The 24,807-nt window shown below is 47.4% G+C and overlaps 1 protein-coding gene across 1 annotated transcript in view; it reads right to left on the bottom strand.

Annotated features, from left to right (window-relative positions):
• camsap3 (calmodulin regulated spectrin-associated protein family, member 3) overlaps positions 1 to 24,807 on the bottom strand; it is a 199,679-nt gene that overhangs the window by 55,126 nt on the left and 119,746 nt on the right. The window lies entirely within an intron of this gene.

The raw sequence follows: 24,807 nt of genomic DNA, 5'->3' as shown, positions 1-24,807 counted from the left end.
AAAATCTTAGGTTTGGAAACAAAGCAGCCGAAGGGTAGGCTTGAGGAGCAACAGTTCCACAGAGAAACAAGGATTGAAATAGCCACTAGTACCGTTCAACTTCAGAAACAAGCAACGCAAATGGATGAAAATAAAATCGCACTGACAGACTTGGAGCCAAAGCCAACGGCCTGGGATCTCCAAGAAGTAACCTTACTCATTCTACTCTTCATATCTGTTTGGACATATCACATCCACTTTGCCAATGTGTTGACTCAGCGGTGGGGAGGACTGGAGGGCATTGGATGGGGGGGTTGTTGGAAAGAGAAGTGAGTGGGAGACAGGAGACTTAACCAGTTACTGGAACAGGATTACCATCTTAGTTAAGTTCAACTTGTAAGTATTCTCCAAGCAGTCAACAGCATTGGGAGTTGCTGTAGGACACATGAGGATGCTCCACAAGCCACATTGTCCGAATGAGCAGTCACTCCAATTCAGTTAAACATCTGCCTATTTATTTGGCCAGTGTAAACTCAAACACTTGCCCACCTGAAACAAAAATCAGAGAATCTCTACAGTGCAGGAGGAGGCCATTTGGCCCATCGAAACTGCACCGAGTCCCTGACAGAGCATCTCACCCAGGCCCCATAATCGGTAACCCCACACATTTAGCATGGCTAATCCACATAACTTACACATCTTTGGACACTAAGGGACAATTTAGCATGGCCAATCCACCTAACCTACACATCTTTGGAGTGTGGGAGGAAACCAGAGCATCCAGGGGAAACCCACACAGAGACGGTGAGAAACTTTAAAGTTTATTTATTAGTGTCACAAGTCGGCTTACATTAACACTGCAATGAAGTTACTGTGAAAATCCCCTAGTCACCACACTCCGGCGCCTGTCCGGGTACACTGAGGGAGAATTTAGCACCTAACCAGCACATCTTTCGGGCTGTGGGAGGAAACCGGAGCACCCGGAGGAAACCCACGCAGACACGGGGGAGAACGTGCAGACTCCGCACAGGGAGTGACCCAAGCCGGGAATCGAACCCGTGTCCCTGGAGCTGTGAAGCAGCACCAATTCAAGCCTCTTGCCGTTTATGCGGTGATATTAAGCAGCTCATTCCAGCAGTTCCTCACGATGCAACTTACGGGGAAACTCTTAAGAAACAAAAAGCAAAGCTGACAAACTGTTAGCGAATGGAATCCCACAGCCAGAAGATGGTTCCCTCAGTCTGACTGGGGGACAATAATCTGAGTGAAGATCTCGCAAGGCCGCAAAAGGCTCTGAACAGGTTAAATAGAGTCAGCTTTGCTTATTCCAAAAAAAAGAGACTTGCATTTATATAGCGCCTTCCGTGGTCACCTAAAGTCTCAAAAGATCTTTACAGCTGATGAAATTTCACTTCAAGATTGGTAGGTGGTAATAATTCTCTCCATTTACACCGCTGTCGAGAGAGGGTCAAAGTTGAAGGTTGAGGGTTTATAAGCCGAATGACTGTTGTCCCAAGGCCTTCTACTTTAGCAGCTTGCATGGCCTGCGGTCAAAAGGAAGCACGGGGGAAGGCAGTGGACCTCCTGATACATACAGGCATTCACAGGACGCCTTGGGTAGTTGCCACGGTTGCTAACTGGCAAGGCCCTGGCAGGGAGGAGGCTTCTCGAGCAGCATCATTGGGCCACCACCTCAAGGGCATCCCTTTTTTAAAAAACTCAACTTCAAGCCCCTGCGAACTACAATGCGTTTCACACTGCGATTTGCTGCAATGCCCAACACAAAAATCTAACCCACCTCCTTCAGAAATCTGTTGGCAAAATGGTTGACGGGATCAAGGGTAAGTGAGATAAACGCCCAAGGGAGAAGGGAAGCGGGGATAGGGCAAGATGAAGTAAGGCGGCACAGTGATTAGCACTGCTGCCTCACAGCGCCAGGGACCCGGGTTCAATTCTAGCCTGGAGTTACTGTCTGTGTGGAGTTTGCACATTCTCCCCGTGGGTTTCCTCCCTCAATCCAAAGATGTGCGGGATTGGCCATGCTAAATTGACCCTTCATGTCCAAGGATGTATAGGTTTAGGTGGATTGGCCATGCTAAATTGCCATTTAGTGTCCTTAGATGTGCGGGTTAGATGGACTGGCCATGCTAAATCGCCCATTAGTGTCCAAAGATGTGCAGGTTAGGTGGATTGGCCATGCTAGATTGCCTAAAGATATGCAAGTTAGGTGGATTGGCCGTGCTAAATTGTCCCTTAGTGTCCAAATACGTGCAGTTTAGGGCGGATTAGCCATTGTAAACGCGCAAGGTTATGGGGATAGGTGGGGGAAGAGGGCTTGGGTAAGATACTCTGTCGGAGAGATGGGCCGAATGGCCTCCTTCTGCACTGCAGGGATTCTATGATCATAAACACCAGGCCAGATGGGCCGAATGGCCTGTTTCAGAGTGGGGAAATGTGATGTAAAAATCATACACCATAACACTGCAGCGGAATTGGAATATGTCAACGCGGACAACCTGGGTTCAAATTTTATAGTGGGTCATCGTAATCCGCAACAGATATCTTCAACAGCTAGAGTTTTTGTTGAAACGCAAGGATTGTGTTCAACATTTATTACTGATCATTTACAGGATGCAGAACTTAAACGATCAGTGTAAGATTGGAGAGAGACAAACTGAACGAGCAGAGGGAATTCCCTCCATCTCTGAGGAGGTTACTCCAAAGGTGTTGGCTTAGCTGTTTGGCAATAGGTACGGTGAAATTAATTGTGTAACTGCTTCCTTGTCCAATTAAAAATCTACTGGAGTTTGAACAAGTGTCAGACCAATGTGTAACCCTGGGCCCCAAGGCGAAAATAAATCTCAAAATAACTCAATAATACAACAGTTTGCATTTACAAAGCGGCCTGAGTTCAGTACAAGACTCCAAGACCTCTCAGAGGCAGCAAGTTTCAAACATGGCACTGAGCCACATCTGGTCAAATACTTAAGTCAAGGTGGTAAGTTTTAAGAAGCATCTTAAATAAAGAGAGTGTTTGAGAGGAGAGTGGGTTTGCGACAGCATCCCAGAGATCACAGCTCTAACGGCCAAAGCCATTAAAGAAAAAGGAATCAGGGGATACGCAAGAGACTGGGAATTGGAGGAGTGCAGAGAGGGATAGAATCGTAGAATCCCACAGGGCAGGAGGCCATTCGGCCCATCAAGTCAGCACCAACCACAATCCCACCCAGACCCTATCCCCATAACCCCATGTATTTACCCTAACTAGTTCCTCTGACAGTAAGGGGCAATTTAGCATGGCCAATCCACCTAACCCGTACGTCTTTTGGACTGTGGGAGGAAATCACAGCACCCGGAGCAAACCCACGCAAACACGGGGAGGATGTGCAAACTCCGCACAGACAGTGACCCAAGCCGGGAATTAAACCCGGGTCCCTGGCGCTGTGAGCTAGCACTGCTAACCACTGTGCTACGCTGCTGTCCCAATATTTGGGCTCTCCAGGCCTTGCCTTACAGGGTCCCTGGCATGACTCGGATTCTGAGATCAGTCAGGGTACTGTCACAACATGCAAGGACAGAAGATTCAATGGGAGGGACACTTGGTTCACGCAGCAAAGGCTGCAAGTGAGTCCGAAATGCCACAATCATTCATATCAAATCTCTCCATGGCCTTGCACCTCCCTTCTTTATAACCTCCACCAGCACATTCATCGGGCGGGTGGCACAGTGGTTAGCACTGCTGCCTCTCGGCGTTTGCACACGTTATATCCGTGTCTGCGAGAGTTTCCACCGGGTGCTCCGGTCTGGTCCAAAGATGTGTTGGTTTAGGCGGATTGGCCATGGGAAATGTGTGTGGGGTTACGGGTAGAGAGTCTGGGTAAGGTACTCTATCAGAGAGCCAGTGCAGAGTCAATGGACCAAATGGCCTCCTTCTGCACTGTTGGGATTTTATGATTCTACGTAACACACTGGGCTAGCTACATCTAATAATTCTGCTGCTCAGTTTTCTAAATAAGATACCTGCGTCATTAGTAAAAGGATCAGACGTGTTTTGGACAATCTCAACCCAGGATCAACCGGGCTCATGTTCTCAGAACAACTCTTTCAATTAGACAGGCTTCAAGAGTGCCATCCTTGAACCAGGGAGGCCACTGATTTAATACTGACAAGGAAAAAAACGGTGCGTATAAAAATAAAACCAAGCAACCATTCACATGAAACAGTAATACTTGTGCATGGAGAAAAACAGAGCTAGCATAGGCATGATGGGCAGAAGGGCCACCTTCTGTGCAAGATCATTCTATAGATTAATGGTCAGTAGTTTTCAAATACCCTTGAAGAACCAATCTCCACTGTACAGCCACTTCAACAACAAAAAAACCGATGGTGGTTTCAAACATGGGTTTACATTTACTTGAATGGGTGTAAATTGAGAGAGGTGGATACTCAACAAGACCTTGGAGTCCTCGTGCATCAGTCGCTGAAAGTAAGTGCACAGGTGCAGCAGGCAGTAATGATATGTTGCCCTTCATAGTGAGAGAATTTAAGTATAGGAATTGGGATGTTTTGCTGCAAGGGAAAAGGGCGTTGGTGAGGCCACACCTGGAGTATTGTGTGCAGTTTTGGTGTCCTTATCTGAGGAAGGATGTCTTTGTTATAGAGGGAGTACAGCAAAGGTTTACCAGGCTGATTCCTGGGATGGCAGGTCTGTCATATGAGGAAAGACTAAGTCGGTTAGAATTATATTCACTGGAGTTCAGAAGAATGAGGGGAGAATCTCATAGAAACTTATAAAATGTTAACAGGGTTAGACAGGGTAGATTCAGAAAGAATGTTCCCGATGGTGGGGGAGTCCAGAACTAGGGGGTCATAGTTTGAGGATAAGGGGGAAACCTTTTAGGACTGAGGTGAGGAGAAATTTCTTCACCCAGAGGGTGGTGAATGTGTGGAATTCACTCCCACAGAATGTAGTTGAGGCCAAAACATTGTGTGATTTCAAGAAGAAATTAGATGTCGCTCTTGGGGTTGAAGGGATCAAGGGATATGGGGGGGGGGGGGGGGGGGCGGAAGGGGGATCAGGATATTGAATTTGATGATCAGCCATGATCAAAATGAATGGCGGAGCAGGCTTGAAGGGCCGAATGGCCTCCTCTTGCTTCTAGTTTCTAATTTTCTATTTAAGTCCTGCCTGTATACTGTTTTCTAGAAAACATCAAGTATAAGGGGAGGTGGTGGCCTAGTGATATTATTGCTATTAATCCAGAAACTCAGCTAATGTTCTGGGGACCCGAGTTCGAATCCCACCAAAGCAGAGGGTGGAATTTGAATTCAATAAAAAAAATCTGGAATTAAGAATCTACTGATGACCATGAAACCATTGTCGATTGTCGGAAAAACCCATCTGGTTCACTAATGTCCCTTTAGGGAAGGAAATCTGCCGTCCTTACTCGGTCTGGCCTACATGTGACTCCAGAGCCACAACAATGTATTTGATTCTCAACTACCCTCCGAAATGGCCAAGCGAACCATTCAGTTCAAGGGTAATTAGCGATGGGCAATAAATGCTGGCCCAGCCAGCGATGCCCATGCCCCACGAATGAATAAACAAAACAAAAATCAAGAGAGAGATGACCAACTTTTGCTGAGGGGTAAAAAAGCAAATCACTGCGGAGGCTGGAATCTGAAACCAAAAGAGAAAACGCTGGAAAATCTCGGCAGGTCTGGCAGCATCTGTGGGGAGAGAAAAGAGCTGATGTTTCGAGTCCAGATGACCAGAGTTGACAAAGGGCCATCTGGACTCCAAACGTCAGCTGTTTTCTCTCCTTACAGATGCTGCCAGACCTGCTGAGATTTTCCAGCATTTTCTCTTTTGGTTTTGCTGAGGGGAGCTGGATTTACGAGCCAAGACATGGGGGAACTGAGAAAGGACCTTAAAAAAACAAAAAGCAGCGAGGGAACCGAAGGAGGGATGAATCTTGAACACTATTCGGAGCTGACACACACGAGGAGAAGGGGGCACAGAGTGTAAACTGACAGAAGGCACGTGTTCAGGGTGGCCAACACGTGCGCGAGGTGATGTACAAGCCCAAATAAGTCAGGACCATTGGATGCGGTCAGATTGGTGGGGGCGGTGTGTGTGTCTCTCTGCGTGCGTCTCTCTGCGCGTGTGTGTGTGTCTCTCTGCGCGCGTGTGTGTGTGTGTGTGTGTGTGTGTGTGTGTGTGTGTGTGGTGGGGGGGGGGGGGGGGTGGGGAGGACTGTGTGATGTGGTCATTGCAAATCCTTTCGAATAAAGGAGCTCGGTTACGCCATGCAACCTTCCTCGATTGTAAAACGATTTTTACAAAGCTTATTTATTAGTGTCACAAGTAGGCTTACATTAACACTGCAATGAAGTTACTGTGAAAATCCCCTAGTCGCCTCACTCCTGTGCAGGTACACTGAGGGAGAATTTAGCATGGCCAATGCACCCTAACCAGCGCGTGTTTCAGACTGTGGGAGGGAACTGGAGCACCCGGAGGAAACCCACGCAGACATGGGGAGAACGTGCAGACTCCGCACAGACAGTGACCCGAGCCGGGAATCGAACCTGCGTCTCTGGCGCTGTGAGGCAGCAGTGCTAACCACTGTGCCACCCCTCACAAGAGATAGACATGGCACAGGAGCGGAACATACACATTCAATGATGACTAAGCTCCCTCAAGTTAACAGACTCAGCAATTCCTAAAATCACTTTCCTTCTTAAATTAAAGAAAAAAAAAAGTGTTAATACGGTACAAGGAAGGAATTGGCTGGAAATCTCCGACCTCGCCCACGCTCGGGATTCTCCGATCCCGCCGCAGTGAACGGAGATTCGGCTGAGCGTCAAATTCCGGGAGACAGCATTGGCAGAGAGCGGAGAATTCCCGCCCGAACAAAAATCAAACCCAAAGAAATTGTCTAAATTAAAATCAACAGGCCACTCTTTTTAACTGAACACAGTGGTCAGCACTTTGGAAGCAAAAACAAAGCAGCAGATTACTACCAGAATGGCTGTAAATTGGGAGAGGGGGAGTGTGCAGTGGGACCTGGGTGTCCTTGTGCACCAGTCACTGAAGGTAAGCATGCAGGTGCAGCAGGCGGTAAAGAAGGCGAATGGTATGTTGGCCTTCATTGCGAGAAGTTGCGAGTACAAGAGCAGGGATGTGTTGTTGCGATTATACAGGGCCTTGGTGAGGCCACACCGAGAGTATTGTGTGCAGTTTTGGCCTCCTTTTCTGAGGAAGGATGTTCTTGCTCTCGAGGGAGCGCAGCGAAAGTTTACCAGGCTGATTCCGGGGATGGCGGGACTGATGTATGAGAGATTGACTAGGTTAGGATTGTTTTCAGTGGAGTTCAGGGGAATGAGGGGGGGGGCGATCTCAGAGACTTATAAAATTCTAACAGGTCTAGACAGGGGAGATGCAGGGAGGATGTTCCCGATGGTGGGGGAGTCCAGAACTAGGTGTCACAGTCTGAGGATTCAGGGTAGACCATTTAGGACGGAGATGAGGAGACATTTCTTCACCCAAAGAGTGGTGAGCCTGTGGAATTCATTACCACAGGAAGTAGTTGATGCCAAAACGTTGAATGTATTCAAGAGGCGGCTGGATTGGGGCGAATGGGATCAAAGGTTATGGGGAGAAAGCAGGATTAGGCTATTGAGTTGGATGATCAGCCATGATCGTAATGAATGGCGGAGCAGGCTCGAAGGGCCGAATGGCCTCCTCCTGCTGCTATCTTCTATCTTTCTATGTTTAAAAGCTGACGTAGATTCAGACACTTCCGAGGTCAAAATTCCCTCGGCCGTACTGAGAACAGGGAGAGATTCCTCCACCCAATACAATACCAGTTGGCTGGCTGTTTCAAACCTTGCAACATTTCACACACAGCGAATCATTAATAGGTGCACATTTCACGAGGGTTAGTCATTTTTCGCAAGAGGGGGAACAAAACCTCCAGGCAACAAGGCACAAGTCACAGCATTCCAAGGACGTTTTTTGTTATATATTTAAAAATCTCTCATTTCAACCCCTGAACTGAATGATTCATGCAACTGAATGGAGAAAAAAAAAGACACTCGTGAACAACCAGCAAGCCTGACAAATACTGCACGGTGCACAGAAACACTAAACCAATGACTCGTACATGAAGTGAAAAAGTTAAAAAGATGTCATTCCACGGCCGACTGTCTTATTCCTTTTTAATCCACGGTTAAAGGGTCCCAGCACCATAACCCGACATCAGGAGTTTAGAATTTGGTCTCAAAGATGTTAGGTCGACGGCTATAATTTTCGCTTTTGTGCCACATCGCTTGGCTCCCAATGCTTGATGATGTCCAATTGAGTGGCTGACTTCACTGACATTAGCTGCCATGTTCATCTACTTGGAATCTCTTGTGCCACCCACCTACTCAAGTCTGGGTGGCACACCGCTGCCTCTCAGCGTCAGCGACCCGGGTTCGCTTACAGCCTCGGGTCACTGTGTGTGTGTGTGGAGGTTGTATGCTCTCCCCATGTCTGCGTGGGTTTCCTCTGGGTGCTCTGGTTTCCTCCGGGTGCAGGGTTTCCTCCCACGGTCCAAAGGTGTGCGAGTTAGGTTGATTGGCCATGCTAAAATTGCCCCTTAGTGTCCTGGGATGTGTAGATTAGAGGGATTAGCGGGTAAAATATGTAGGGATATGGGGGTAGGGCCTGGGTGGGATTGTGGTCGGTGCAGACTCGATGGGCCGAATGGCCTCTTTCTGTACTGTAGGGATTCTATTCTATTCTAAATTGCCCCATAGTGTCCAAAGATGTGTAGGTTAGGTGGGTTGGTCAGCGTGATGGGCCTGAGTAAGATACTCTGACAGAGAGTTGGTGCAGACCCAATGGGCTGAATGGCCTCCTTCTGCACTGGAGGGATTGTGTGGTTCTATTGAGGTGTGGGGAGGAAAGCGGCCTATACTTTTCACACCTGCAGATTCCCACCTCACACCGTTAGAATTGTAACTCCAGGGGAGATGCAAGATGGACGGGGGAGAAAGATCGTGCATTTATTTTGCACCCTTCAAGATCTCATGACATCACGAAGTGTCTTCCAGCCAATAGCGTACCTTTGAAGTGTAGTCACTGTTGCAATGCAGAAAATGTGGTAGCCAATTGGCGCACAGCAAGATCCCACAAGCAGCAATGTGATAATGACCATAATCTGTACTCGTGATGTTGGTTTGAGGGGTAAAACTTTGGCTAGGGCACCCTAGAGAATTCCCCTGTTCCTTTTCAAAGTAAGTCCCATGAAGTATTTAGCACCCACTTGAGGGGATGGGGAGGGGGTAAAGAAGATTGATCCCCAATTTCCCAAGGAAAAGACATGGCGGAACTTCCTCAGTCACAAAGCCTAGATTATGTGCTCACCTCTCTGGGGCTTGAACCCACAAAGACCGAGTGAAACTCCTTCTACTCTGTGGCCCAGAAGCTCCCCAGCTCTCAATCTGCCCTTGCCAGGATTGCCCAAGATCATAGAAACCATAGAAATCATAGAAACCCTACAGTGCAGAAGGAGGCCATTCGGCCCATCGAGTCTGCACCGACCACAATCCCACCCAGGCCCTACTCCCACATATTTACCCACTAATCCCTCTAACCTACGCATTTTAGGATTCTAAGGGGCAATTTTTAACCTGGCCAATCAACCTAACCTGCACATCTTTGGACTGTGGGAGGAAACCGGAGCACCCGGAGGAAACCCACACAGACACGAGGAGAACGTGCAAACTCCACACAGACAGTGACCCGAGCCGGGAATCGAACCCGGGACCCTGGAGCTGTGAAGCAGCAGTGCTAACCACTGTGCTACCGTGCCACCAGATTTACACTCATGGGTCATAGCTCAAGCAGCAATACACGAAACCCCAATAACTTTCTCACGTTTCAAATTGCCAACAGATCGAGATGTTCGGATTTAGGATTAGGCATGGCCAATCCACCCAACCTGAACATCTTTTGTCTACAAGATTATGAGGGACGTGGACAGAGTGGATAGTCAGAAGCTTTTTCCCAGGATGGAAGAGTCAATGACAAGGGAGCACAGGTTTCAGGTGTGAGGGGCAAGGTTTAAAGGAGATGTACAAGGCAAGTTTTCTTTACACAGAGGGTGGTGGGTGCCTGAAACACGTTGCCGGGGGAGATAGTGGAAGCGGATACGGTAGTGACTTTTAAAGGGGCGTCTTAACAAATACATGAATAGGATGGGAATGGAGGGATATGGTCCCTGTAAGGGCAGGGGGTTTTAGTTCAGTCGGGCAGCATGGTCGGTGCAGGCTTGGAGGGCCGAAGGGCCTGTTCCTGTGCTGTAATTTTCTTTGTTCTTTGGACATTAAGGGGCAATTTAACATGGCCAATCCCTTTAACCTGCACACCTTGGGACACTAAGGGGCAATTTAGCATGGTCCCAGGCGCTGTGAGGCAGCAGCGCTAATCACTGTGCCATTCTATAGCTGGTAACACTCCACTTCCTCCCCACCCGTACCCTCCCCAAGAGCTGGCTAAAGTTTAAGTTTCTTTGAAAAAGCAGATGGGTGGATGACCAACCTCTGGACAGAAGCGTTCAGAGTGAAGGAAAGTACTGGCACAGGGGCCAAGGAGGAAGTCCGGGTTGATTATTTGAAACTCGGGTTAAGGGCATCAGTCACTTGAAGCTCTGGTCAGTTTAGGCGAGCTTGGCAAACTGACATTATTCGAAGGCCGGTGTCCCAGTGACTTGGCCAACAATGGGTCTCTCGTTGCATTGGTCACCCCATGGCTGCTTGCAGGACATGGCACATGTTTAAGACATGAGCTTGCATAGCAACAGTTGCTCCGCCTCTGAGCAAATCATTGTGCGGTGTTGGCAATCTCAAACAAAAGGCCCATTTTATATATTATTCCTTCACGCGACAATGCTTTTCAGAATTTAAAGATTAAAACGTCAATGCGTTCGAGTAGAGTTGCCTCTGGACACTGAACTGGCTCAATCTGAATGACATTATTCTAAAGAATCTGGGTGAGGCGTGATCCTCCAAACACAACTTTTCCAGGAGGTCAGACAATAAAACCCATCGCCGTTATCCCATTAATTTGTGGAGTGAGTGAGGCAGTTGGGAAGGAAGGAAGGACCTGAACGGAATGCATTAGAGATAGCAAACGGACATCTTTTTCCAACAAACACTTCTTTTCTTTCCCCATTTTGTGTTCCGCATGAACATATTTTGGGGGTGGCGCAGTGGTTAGCGCTGCTGCCTCACAGCGCCAGGGACCCGGGTTCGATTCCGGCCTCGGGTGAATCTCTGTGGAGTCTGCAAATTCTCCCCGTGTCTGCGTGGGTTTCCTCCAGGTGCTCCAGTTTCCTCCCAAGGATGTGCGGGTTAGGTGGATTAGCCATGCTAAATTGCCCCTTAGTGACCAAAGATGTGTAGATTAGGGGGATTAGGTGACATCAAAATTGCCCCTTCGTGTCCTTTGAAAGATCAGGGTGGATACTCACTTGGCCCACCCAAAAGCCTGGAGTTGACAGTAATTTCACAGGTGCAAGCCAACTCATAATTTCTGACAGTAAAAGAGTTGCAAGCAATCTTTTTTTAAAAATTCATTTGTGGGACATGGGCGTCGCTGGCTGGGCCAGCATTTATTGCCCATCCCTAGTTGCCGGAGGACAGTCGAGAGTCAACCACATTGCTGTGGCTCTGGAGTCACATGTAGGCCAGACCGGGTAAGGACAGCAGATTTCCTTCCCTAAAGGGAACCAGATGGGTTTTTCCGACAATGGTTTCATGGTCATCAGTAGATTCCTAATTCCAGATTTTTTTTTTTATTGAATTCAAATTCAAATTCCCGTGGCGGGATTCGAACCCGGGTCCCCAGGACATGAGCTGAGTTTCTGCATTCATAGTCTAGCGATGATACCAACTAGGCCTGGTGGCAGCGACAGAGCGTCTCACATTGTCTCAAAGGATTATGATGCCAACGGGGACCTGGTGCATTTATAAAAAGGAATAAAGCAGTCTTCATGACCTGTCCTTCTTTCAACAGCATCCATCCCCAACTCCCCCAACCTCCCCAACCAGAAATGAAAAGACAATTTGATTGAACCAATGGAATACGTTACCATAGGAGGCTTATTCTCAGACTCCTTCAAACAAAAGCGATGGCATGCTGGGTGCAATGGCAAAAAAGGAAGAAGCATAAATGCAGTATTCTGGACCCAGGCCACTTCAGAAAAACCAGCGCCAAGATCTCTCAGGTGATCAGCATGCGGCCTACAGTCGGCTAAAACAGGGTGGGTAAAATGAACCCGTGTCTCTTAGTTCATTCATTGGTGGGTCTTGCCACATTTTGCTCATTTTTATTCTTGCCCCCATGACCCCCACCGCCCTCCCACTTTTACTCCAGTTCATCATTAGTTGGATGGCTCCCCAAAAAAATTGTACTCATCTGAAGGAGTTATTTAGGTAGAATTACCCATATCCCTGTGAGCTCTCCATGGCGGCGCAGTGGTTAGCACTGCCGCCTCACAGCGCAAGGGACCCGGGTTCAATTCCGGAGTTTCACACTCTCCCCGTGTCTGCGTGGGTTTCCTCCCACAGTCCATGATATGAAGGTTAGGTTAATTGCCCCTTGGTGTCCAACGATGTGTAGGGTTAGGTGGATTGGCCATGCTAAATTGTCCCTTCGTGTCAGGGGATTAGCAGGGTGCGGGGGGGTGGGGTGAGAGAAAGAGAGAAAGAGAGAAAGAGAGAGAAGAGAGAGAAAGAGAGAGAGAAAGAGAGAGAGAAAGAGAGAGAAAGAGAGAGAGAAAGAGAGAGAGAGAGAGAGAGAGAGAGAGAAAGAGAGAGAGAAAGAGAGAAGAAGAGAGAAGAGAGAGAGAGAAGAGAGAGAGAGAGAGAGAGAGAGAAAGAAAAAAGAGAGAGAGAGAGAAGAGAGAGAGAGAGAGAAAGGGAGAGAGAAAGAGAGAGAGAAAGAGAGAGAGAAAGAGAGAGAGAAAGAGAGAGAGAAAGAGAGAGAGAGAGAGAGAGAGAAGAAAGAGAGAGAGAGAAAGAGAGAGAGAGAAAGAGAGAGAGAGAAAGAGAGAGAGAGAAAGAGAAAAAAAGAGAAAGAGATTGTTGTCAGTGCAGGCTCGATGGGCCGAATGGCCTCTTTCTGCACTGTAGGGATTTGATTATCTAATTTGAACGGTGGAGTAAGCTCGAAGTGTTGAACGGCCAACTCCGAATTCCTCTATTCTTACTTTCTTATAAGAATGTGCATACAATTCTCAGAGGCTGGTTTTCTTGGCTCGTAATTGATAATGAGAAAAGTTAACATTCTCTCCCTTTGCCCTCGGTTTTGTTTTAAAATCTGGGAGTGAAGAAATTCAACCCTTGCCGTGCAGTTTGGTGGCTTTGTCCCTGCACGACCCTCCCGTTTAACATGGCTCCAACGATCAGGTGGTGGGATACGAGTGCCACTGGCAAGGATGCGCTTACCCCCATGTCGAGTTGCGCTGAAGGCATCAACCAGACTGGGACTGGAGTTACACAAAAGGTCAGACACCCAAATTCTCCCAAAGGAGCACTCAGTTTCTCCCCTCCTCCCAAACTCAATCTGGACATTTGCCACACCAACGACGGCATGGTGGATTAGCACTGCTACCGCACAGTGCTGGGGACCTGGTTCAATTCCTGGCTTGGGTCCCTGTCTGTGTGGAGTTTGCACATTCTCCCCGTGTCTGCATGGGTTTCCTCCAGATGCTCCGGTTTCCTCCCACAGTCCGAAAGACGTGGTTAGGGTGCATTGGCCCTCAGTGTACCCGAACAGGTGCCGGAGTGTGGCAACTAGGTTGATTGGCCATGTTAAATTGACCCTAGTGTCAATGGATTAGCAGGGTAAACGTGTGGGGTTATGGGGATAGGGCATGGGTGGGATTGTGGTCAGTGCAGGCTCGATGGGCCGAATAGCCTCCTGCACTGTCGGGATTCTGTGATTCTATTAACTCAAAATCAGCAGATTATTTTTTGAAAAAAAACTCAGGTTTCACATATCGTGGTCGGATTTGAACTTCTAATCTCTGCGTCCCAATATTACACCACCTGACTAGGCTCCAGGACTCTTGGTTTTATTCTCTATGAAGGTCATTTTAAATCATTGATTCCATTTTGTTTTCAGAATCTTGACACTTTGGGAGGGAACTTAAATGTTGAAGCAAACTCTGTTGAGGGCTCTTGCGGGAATTTTTTGAAGACTTCCGGCAGGATTTTAATGGCCTCGCTCGTCCCGAAACCATAAAATCCCGCCCGAGGTCAACAGACCTTTCCATCTTCCGCCTCTCGCCCAGTCCGATTCCCCTGGCGGGCAGGACGCTAAAATTCCGGCCTTTCTCTCTCCCCAGATGACAAAGAGTGGAGTGATCGGAAGGCAAGACGCATCTCGCTAACCATCCCATTCCCTGTTTGGCAGAGCGGACATCCCTCATCACCCCATTGGGAAATAACTCGGAAGGGCAGCTTTCCAAATCTTACCCACCCACCCCCCATTCTTTATTTGGGGAAGGCAGTTGCAAACTCTCGATCCCAAAGGAACAAAGACTCAGGTGAAACATCCAACAGAATGATCTAAGAGACACGCCACACAATTTAAAAAAGTATTCAAATCTTAACAATGGAGGTACAGTATTAACATTCACTCTCAAAGCAAAGGATTCTGGGATCGCCAACGACCTTTAACTCAATGCTCACAAGTAGATGGCCAGTTCAAAATAGGCCAAGTTTGTGATGAAACAAAAAAAACGTAACATGACCATTTTCTCAAAATCTATACATTAGGAAGGCTGAATTCATTATAGAACAGTCACAATTCCTATTTTCCCCCCAAATGCGTTGCATTAGGACAAAGACAAAAGCAACAAGGACTGATGCAATGAATGAGAAATACCGTTAAACAACTAAATCTTCTGGTCCCACCCGTCATGGGACGGATAATTTGACAGGCAAATGAAAGATCTGTTGGTGTTGGGCAGGAACCCTGTCCCAAGTATTCTCAATTCCAGTACTGACTGGAACCCTTAACTCGCTACATCAGGATTTCTCATGCATTTGCCAGAATTACCAGGGATTTAAAAAACCCAAAGATCCATCATACCCAACACTCCTCGCCAAGACCACCTGCGTCTTTCAAGTGCCTGAGAAAGTGATGCAGTAGGAATCAGACCTCAGCAAATGGCAAAACTGGCTCAAAGGGCCAAATAGCCAATTACTGCACCTATTCCTTGCAAATTCCCCTCAATGTCAACAAAACAAAGGAGATTGTCATCGACTTCAGAAAGCGTAGAGGAGAACATGACCCAATCTACATCAATGGGGACAAAGTGGAAACGGTCGAGAGCTTCAAGTTTCTAGGTATCCAGATCACCAACAACCTGTCCTGGTCCCTCCATGTCAACGCTATAGCCAAAAAAGCTCACCAACGCATCTACTTTCTCAGGAGGCTAAGGAAATTTGGCACGTCCGCTACAACTCTCACCAACTTTTACAAACGCACCATGGAAAGCATCCTTTCTGGTTGTATCACAGCTTGGTATGACTCCTGCTCTGCCCAAGACCGCAAGAAACTACAAAGGGTTGTGAATGTAGCCCAATCCATCATGCAAACCAGCCTCCCATCCATCGACTGTCTACACTTTCCGCTGCCTCGGAAAAGCAGCCGGCATAATCAAGGACCCCACGCACCCCTCTCTTTCACCTTCTTCCGTTGGGAAAAAGATACTAAAGTCTAAGGCCATGTACCAACCGACTCAAGAACAGCTTCTTCCCTGCTGCTGTCAGACTTTTGAATGGACCTACCTCGCGCCAAGTTGATCTTTCTCTACACCCTAGCTATGACTGTAACACTACATTCTGCACTCTCTCCTTTCCTTCTCTATGAACAGTATGCTTTGTCTGTATAGCACGCAAGAAACAATACTTTCCACTGTATACTGATGCATGCAACAGTAAAAAAAATCAAATCAAAATATAATGACAAACCTGATAGCCTAACTGGAGCAGTTTGCTTCACAACTGGTGCTACCCAACTCAAATGCTGCAGAAAATGGAGGAAAAACATTTATTTCCCCTCACAGACACCTTAACCTCCATTTGCATCTTTTTAATCCACTTCGTTTTGTCTCCAATTCCCTGTCTATCTTGCTCCTTTATCCCATGGATTTGGTTTTGCGAATCCTCTCATGCTTTCGCTGAGCATCCTCTACTCCAGCCCATTCCTTGAAGTTTATAGGTTTGTGTAGGTGTGTGCTTGAATTAGTGTTCAGAAAAATAAATTTGCCCAACTCTTACACCGCACTCCCCCACCCCCCCCCGCCCCGCCCCCCCACCCACCCGCCACCACACTGTCAGCCCAAACCAGCATCCCTGTCCCCATAAATAATCCAGAAATTCTTGAACACAAGGTACCCAAGTCATCTGCTAAGTTTATTTATTAGCGTCACAAATAGGCTTACATTAACGCTGCAATGAAGTTACTGTGAAAATCCCACACTCCGCCACCTGTTCGGGTAACACTGAGGGAGAATTTAGCACGGCCAATGCACCCTAACCAGCACGTCTCTTGGACTGTGGGAGGAAACCGGAGCACCCGGAGGAAACCCATGCAGACACGGGGAGACTGTGCAGACTCTGCAAGAGAGTGACCCAAGCCGGGAATCGAACCCAGGTCCCTGGCGCTGTGAGGCAGCAGTGCCAACCACTGTGCCACCGTGATGAGAAAGATGACAATATGGACAACAAGAGTGGAGTGGCGAAGGATTCTACAATACCGACATACATCAGTGTCTTCAGGGCACGGGGAGGATGGAGAAAAAGGAAATATTTCTCCTTCGGCTGCAGGGAGATGTAAACAAAGGAGAAGATGACAGAAAGAGGAGGGGCTCGAAGCATCACCGGGATGTGGGTTCAAAGGAGTTGCTGAAGCCAACTTAACCACAATATTTAAGAGGGAGAGAGATGATGAGGAACGAAGAGAATGGGGAAAGAGAGAGCAGGAAGGGCGGCATGGTGGCACAGTGGTTGGCACTGCTGCCTCAGTGCCAGGGTCTGGGTTCCATTCCCAGCTCAAGTCTGCGCGAATTCTGCACGTTCTCACCACTGTCTGCGTGGGTTTCCTCCGGGTTCACCCGTTTCCTCCCACAGTCCGAAAGACATAGAAAGAAACCCCACAGTGCAGAAAGAGGCCATTCGGTCCATCGAGTCTGCACCGATCACAATCCCACCCAGGCCCTACCCCCATATCCCTACATATTTACCCACTAATCCCTCCAACCTATGCACGTCAGGACACTAACGGGCAATTTTAGCATGGCCAATCAACCTAACCCGCACACCTTTGGACTGTGGGAGGAAACCGGAGCACCCGGAGGAAACCCATGCAGACACTCCACACAGACAGTGCTCCAAGTCGGGGATCGAACCCAGGTCCCTGGAGCTGTGAAGCAGCAGTGCCAACCACTGTGCTACCGTGCTGCCCATACGTGCTGGTTAGGTGCTAAATTCTCCCTCAGTGTACCCGAACAGGCGCCGGAGTGTGGCGACTAGGGGATTTTCACAGTAACTTCATTGCGGTGTTAATGTCAGCCTACTTGTGACACCGATAAATAAACTTAAAGTAGGCAGTTTCGGGTATGAGACCAGCATTAATATGGTGGGACAACAGGAGCCCTTTCTGTGCCAATGCTCACTAAACCTGGAATCATCAGCAGACAAGAAGGGGCAGCACGGTGGCACAGTGGTTGACACTGCTGCCTCTCAGCGCCAGGGACCCGGGTTCGATTCCCAGCTTGGGTCAGTGTGTGGAGTTTGCACATTCTCCCTGTGTCGGCGTGGGTTTCCTCCCACAGTCCAAAGATGTGCGAATTAGGTTGATTGGCCACGCTAAATTGCCCCTTAGTGTCCTGGGATGTGCATGCTCGAGGGATTAGCGGGGTAAAAATGTGGTATTAAGGGGAAATGGTCTGGGTGGGATTGTTGTCGGTGCAGGCTCGATGGGCCGAATGGCCTCCTTCTGCACTGTAGGGATTCTATGATTCTCTGAAGAGGCCAGAACTAAATTTAGTTGCAATTGGTTATCGCCTGGGTTATGGCAGAGAAGGGCCACATTCATTGTAGTCCCAGTTTCCCTCAAGTGCATCAGCATTTAATCCTCAAGTGTAGTCACTTGGGCAGTTGCTTCTTTAATGAGGCAATTTATATGCGGAGTGGGACACACCAGTGCCCAAAATATCAGGTCAGAAGCAACACAGCAGCAGTGGCTCTTCTGAAGCAAGACGGCCTGTTATAGAACACCGATACAAGGCAGTCGCTCAGATAGAACAGAGTGGCTGTGTAACGTTCAAACAATTGTGCCATCTTCAACAATGGGTGAGGAAAAATAAAAACCAAAATGAAATTGTGCATCCTTTTGTCTTTCACTTGGAATATTGAGAGCAATTTTGGGCCCTGTATCCAAGGAAGGATGTGCCGGCCTTGGAGAGGGTCCAGAGGAGGTTCACGAGACTCATCCCGGGAATGAAAGGCTTGATTTATGCGTCTGAGGACTCTGGGTCTGTCCTCGATGGGGTTTAGAAGGATGAGGGAGAGATCTCATTGGAAGCTTGCAGAATACTGAAAGGCCCGGATAGGGTAGATGTGGGGAAGATGTTTCCATTAGTCAGAGAGACTGGGATCCGAGGGTATGGCCTCAGAGTAAAGGGCGACCCTTTAGAACCGAGATCAGGAGGAATTTCTTCAGCCAGAGGGTGGTGAATGTGTGGAATTCATTGCCACAGAGGCGGCGGGATTATCAGGTGCATTTAAGACAGAGATTGATAGATTCTTGATTGGTAAGGGGATCAAAGGTTACAAGGAAAAAGGTGGGAGAACGGGGCTGAGAAACTTGTCAGCCATGATTGAATGGCGGAGCAGACTCAATGGGCTGAATGGCCTAAATCTGCTCCTATTTCTTATAGCACACTTTAGCTCTTCCCTCTACACAGATTTACAAGCATCATTGAGGCATCTTCATCAGTGCTCCACTTTTTTTCCTCCTGCTTGGATTTCCAACAATCCAGCTGGTCAGGGCAATCACCATCTTGATTTTCACTTCCAACCAGCTGGTAAAATGTTTTGGATAGGACGGACTCTTCACTTAGCCTTGGCGTAATCACAAGAGCAACGCGCACACAAGCGTGAGCCAACTCCAGGCTCGGAGCGCAAGCTGGGCGATCCAAAGGGCAGTCTGGTTGACAAACCAACAGGTCGCCACTTCCACAAACATGTTCCCACTACCTGGGCAAACCCTTCAAATCAAGAGATTCCTGACCAATTCACCAGAATTTGTGAACATAACTCAATCCATCACGCAAACCAGTCTCCTATCAATCGACTCCATCTACACTGCCCGCTGCCTCGGAAAAGCAGCCAGCATAATTAAGCACCTCGCGCACCCCGGACATTCTCTCTTCCACCTTCTTCCGTCGGGGAAAAAGATACAAAAGTCTGAGGTCACGCACCAATCAACTCAAGAACAGCTTCTTCCCTGCTGCCATCAGACTTTTGAATGGACCTACCTTATATTAAGTTGATCTTTCTCTACACCCTAGCCATGACCGTCACACTACATTCTGCACCCTCTCCTTTCCTTCTCCCCTATGTGCTCTATGAACAGTATGCTTTGCTGTGCAAGAAACAATACTTTCCGCGCCCCATCTTACTTCATGAATGCCCCTTTAAGAGGAGATTTTTTTTGGCCATTGATAAACACCTTAGAGCTTGCCTACGCTACAGTTTCAACAGTTTAAAATAAATAATTCACCGTGTTAAGTCACTGCGAAGTAGTTACGACGCGATATTTTGATGCTATGAGGCGCCATGTAAATTCAAATTTTTTCTTTGGATGATAAAATCCGCCCTGACAAACAATCCCAGCATCCTTTGCTTCTCGAGCGTCACACCATGCAATCCGTCCTCCCTCCCCCTCCCCACCAGAAGGGTCGTGGGATTCTTTAAAAAGAGAGGGAAAAACCACGCACTCTGCAATTTTAACGAACAAATTTTCCAATATCGTCTGAATAAAACAAGGCTTCTTTTTCCTTTGAGAAAAAAAAAGGGAACAAAAAAAGGGGTGGGGGGGGCAAGAGACGGGGTCAGGGGTGAGATGCAGTATAAGTTGAGAGGTGGACTTACAGGAACTAGCTTCCAATACCATTTGGTGGGACACTGTTGAGGGCAGTATGTGTCACAGAGGCAGAGAGGTCAAAGGGGCAGCGGAAAGAGAGAAACAAGGGAAAAGAGGAGAAGCATTGAATTTCATAATATCAAAAGTGCGTCAGATGTCAAGCAAGGTAATATTAGAGTTATCAAATACACATTAAATATAGATTCAAAGCTCAACAAGGCAAAATACGCAGATTGAGATTTCTCTTCACGCACAGTCAAAAACTACAGAATGGAAAACTGCCCGTCCCTCGTTTTGTGACCTTGCTAATCTTTGCGTTGCTGCATTTAATGACGTGTGCATTTGTAGTTTGGGGGAAAACTATTTTTATTGTTGCTCTGAGGGAATTGGAGTTCTTTTTCTCAGTGGGGGAGGGAAGGATTTTGGTGTTGCACAATATCCCACCAATCACGATTCACCAAGTGGAGGTGCGACACGTAATTCCTTCCCCCTCCCCTTACGTTCTCTGATCCATGTTCTACTGTGTCTTCCTTCCCGGGATAAGGGTGCTGTTGACACACACACACAACCAAGAATCATAGAAACCCTACAGTGCAGAAAGAGGCCATTTGACCCATCGGGTCTGCACCGACTCTCCAAAAGAACATCCCACCCAGACCCTATCCAGATAACCCCACGTACTTACCTGGCCAATCCCCCTAACCTACACATCTTTGGACACTAAGGGGCAACGTAGCATGGCCAATCCACCTAATCTACACATCATGGGACACTAAGGGGCAACGTAGCATGGCCCATGAACAAATTCTGGCCTGATTAGCCACTCTCCGAATCCCTACAAGTGCAGGAGGAGGCCATTCAGTCCATTGAACCTGCACTGATTAAAAATCCCACCCAGTCCATATCCCTGTAACACCACGTATTTTACCCTGCCAATCCCCCCTGACACTAAGGGGCAATTTAACATGGCCAATCAACCTAAATCACATCGTTGGACAATAAGGGGACAATTTAGCATGGCCAATCCTCCTAACCTACACATCTCTGGATAATAAGGGGGCAATTTGGCATTGTCAATCCACCTAACCTACACATCGTTGGATAATGAGGGGCAATTTAGCATGGCCAATCCACCTAAACTGTACATCTTTGGCCTGTGGGAGGAAACAGGAGCACCCGGAGGAAACCCATACAGACATAGGGAGAACGTGTAAACTCCACACAGACACTCACCTAAGGCTGGTTTTGAACCCGGGCCCCCTGATGCTGTGAGGCAGCAGTGCTAACCACGGCCCATAACTTAAAGATTATGATACAACATGGTCACAAATTGTAGGGGGTGATGATCAGGCATGTAAAAAGGTTGGAAGTGGAGGAACACGAGTGATAGGGCTGGAGGGGACTTGAATATAGACAGCAGACCTTTGGATGAGATATCGGGGGTTGGGGGGGCGGGGGGGTTGGGGGGGAGGGGTTCCACTAACATCACCCCCAACACAAAAAAACGGTGCCACATGTAATGTGCTTGGAATCTAAACACTGCAGGCACAAATAACTTCTTTCAAATATAAAAAGGAAATTGTTGACAAAGCTACTGGAGACCGTAGTGACGTCATGAATGACCAGTTAACTGAACACAACTTTCAGGTAGAGTCAATTATATACGCCACATCCAAGGGGAATGTCTACTGGATGGCTAGTCGACATGGAATAATTCATAACTCTCACCTTTAGCTTCGATCAACACTCACTGTCAACCCCTCGCCCCAGACACATTTAGGCCGGTACGTAGAATTGTTCCAACAAATATTCTCAGGACACCCTGATGCCAAATTGAGTGGTTCAATGACAGCAGCCACAAGACAATAAACTTTTTCAACAGCTCTGGCCAAAGCCCCAATGTTCACATTAGTTGAAATGAAAACAAAATGGATTCGAGAGGTCTACAGTGCAGAAAAAGGCCATTTGGCCCATCACATCTGTGCTAGTCAAAGACAAGCACACCCTACTATTCTAATCTAATTTTCCCGCACTTGGCCCATGACCTTGCCATCGCAAGTGCGCATCTAAATGCTTCTTAAATGTTACGAGGGTCTCTGCCTCCACCTTCAGGCAGTGAGTTACAGTCTGCCAACACCCTCTCGCGATTCCAGATAAACCTGTTGGACTTTAACCTGGTGTTGTGAGACTTCTTCCTGTGCCCACCCCAGTCCAATGCCGGCATCTCCAAATGCTGATTAATTCTGTTTCTCAGAATTGCTTCCAATCGTTTTCCCACCGCTGAGGTTAGACTGACCGGCCTGTAGTTTCCTAGTTTATCCCTTCCTCCCTTCTTGAATATCGGTACCACACTGGCTGTCCTCCAGTCCTCTGGCACCTCTCCTGTGGTCAGCGAGGAATTATTGCCAGTGGCCCTGTTATTTCCTCCCTTGCCTCACTCAACCGCCTGGGAAACATTTCATCCAGCCCTGGAGATGAATCTACTTTTAAGCCTGCCAGACCACTCAGACTCTCTTCTCTGTCTATGTTAATTTATTTTATTGCATCAGTCCTTCTCCCGGATTTCTATAGCGACATTTTCTCTCTCACGTGATGTTAGTGTACCTTTAAGAGTTTTGAAAAATTCATACTCACAGCCTTAGGTGATGTCATTGTTGGGAAGAGGAAAAAAGAAGTGTGGGCAATTCAGGTGACAGGGATTTCATTTCCAGTTTGGAGCTTCAGGTTTGGGTTTTAGAAGGGGCAGCAAGCTAAAAAGAAGCGTTTTCCCTCTCCCCCTGTTGGTTTGCCTGAAGGGTGAAAATCTGCTGTTGTTGGGGGCTGGACCAGAGTCTCTGGCGTTCTGGGAAGCTGACTTGTCTTCAAACTATTCTGAGTCTCAAGAGCATTTGACTGCAGAATTCAACTAAAGGCTTTGATTCCAGTATCACGTGAGCATTAGTCTGTAAAACCTGTAAAAAGGGTCTCTTGTCTATGGGAGGTTTGAGTTTTGATTGGGACAGCTCACATATATATGGGTGGTACGGTAGCACAGTGGTTAGCACTGCTGCTTCACAGCTCCAGGGACCTGGGTTCAATTCTCGGCTTGGGTCACTGTGTGGAGTTTGCATGTTCTCCCCATGTCTGCGTGGGTTTCCTCCGGGTGCTCCGGTTTCCTCCCACATTCTCAAAGACGTACTGGTTAGGGTGCATTGACCCGAACAGGTGCCGGACTGTGGCGGCTAGGGGAATTTCACAGTAAATTCATTGCAGTGTTAATGTAAGCCTTACTTGTGACTAATAAATAAACTTTTAAAATATATATATATTCATTAAGGGTTATACATCATGATCATTTGTTTGTAATTAATAAAAATTCTTGCTAATTTTCTTTCTATACATGTTAACTATATTCTTAAATAAACTTTGTTTGATAAAAGCTCCCTAGTGGGTCATTTGAATCATACCTGAAGTGAAACATCTCATGCTTACCCTAGCCAAATTCCAAATGCAAAACTTATGATTCAGGCTGGCTTCATAGAACACGTTGGAGTTTCTAACCTTGAACCGTAACACTCACCAATGAACACCGACAAAATTTTCATTTAGAATCTTACCCATGTCCACTATTTCCACACACAAATTACCACCATGGTCCTTAATGGGGCCTAGTTATCCTTTTGCCCTTAATGTACTTGTAAAACAACTTGGGATTTTCCTTTATTCTACCCGCCAGGATCCTTGCATTGCCCCTCTTTTGCTCTCCTAATTTAAGTTCCCTCTTTACCTGGATAGTCACATGAGCAGCCTGGGAATGGAGGGATACAAACAATTGGTCTAGTTGGACCAAGGAGCGGCACAGGCTTGGAGGGCCGAAGGGCCTGTTTCCTGTGCTGTACTGTTCTTTGTTCTTTCTTTACACATTCTATACTCCTCCAGGTCTTCTGCTGTTCTGAGCCCTCGATGTCTGCCGTAAGCCTCCTTTTTCTCTTTATCCAATGCTCGATATCCCTGGATATCCAGAGTTCATTGGATTTGTTGGCCCCACCCTTTTTCTTTATTGGAACATGTTGGCTCTGTACTCTCCCCATTATCCTTGAATACGTCCCACTGTTCCATCATAGATTTACCTAAAAAAAATGTCCGCTCCCAGTCCACTCTGGCCAAATCACATCCGATCGTATTAAAATCAGCCTTCTCCCCGGTTTAGAACTTTGATTTCTGACCCATCCTTGTCCTGTTCCACAACAATTTTGAATCAAACAAGTTATGATCGCTGTCTACAAAATGCTCCCCCACCGACACTTCAACCACTTGCCCAGCTTCATTACTTAAAATCAAATCCGGGACCGCCCCATCTCTTGTTGGACCTTCAATAACTGACTTAGAGTTCTCTTGGACGCATTTTAAGAATTCCGCTCCCTCTAAACCTTTCACACATGACCACCCCAGTTAATGATGGGGAAGCTGAAATCCCCTACTATCACTTTTCTCCAATTTACTCCAAATAAAGCTCTCCGAATTCAATGTGGACGAATTTGAGAACCTCTTAACATGGAGGGATAATTGGGGCCTTCCCTTTTAGTCCAGGGAATGAAAATCGGAGAGTTGTTAGAGAGAGCCCCCAATCATAATGC

This window comes from Mustelus asterias, chromosome 19 (assembly GCF_964213995.1).
Source record: "Mustelus asterias chromosome 19, sMusAst1.hap1.1, whole genome shotgun sequence".
Classification (NCBI taxonomy): domain Eukaryota; kingdom Metazoa; phylum Chordata; class Chondrichthyes; order Carcharhiniformes; family Triakidae; genus Mustelus; species Mustelus asterias.
Note: the sequence above shows the minus strand (reverse complement) of the source record. Positions and strands in the feature narration are given on the sequence as shown.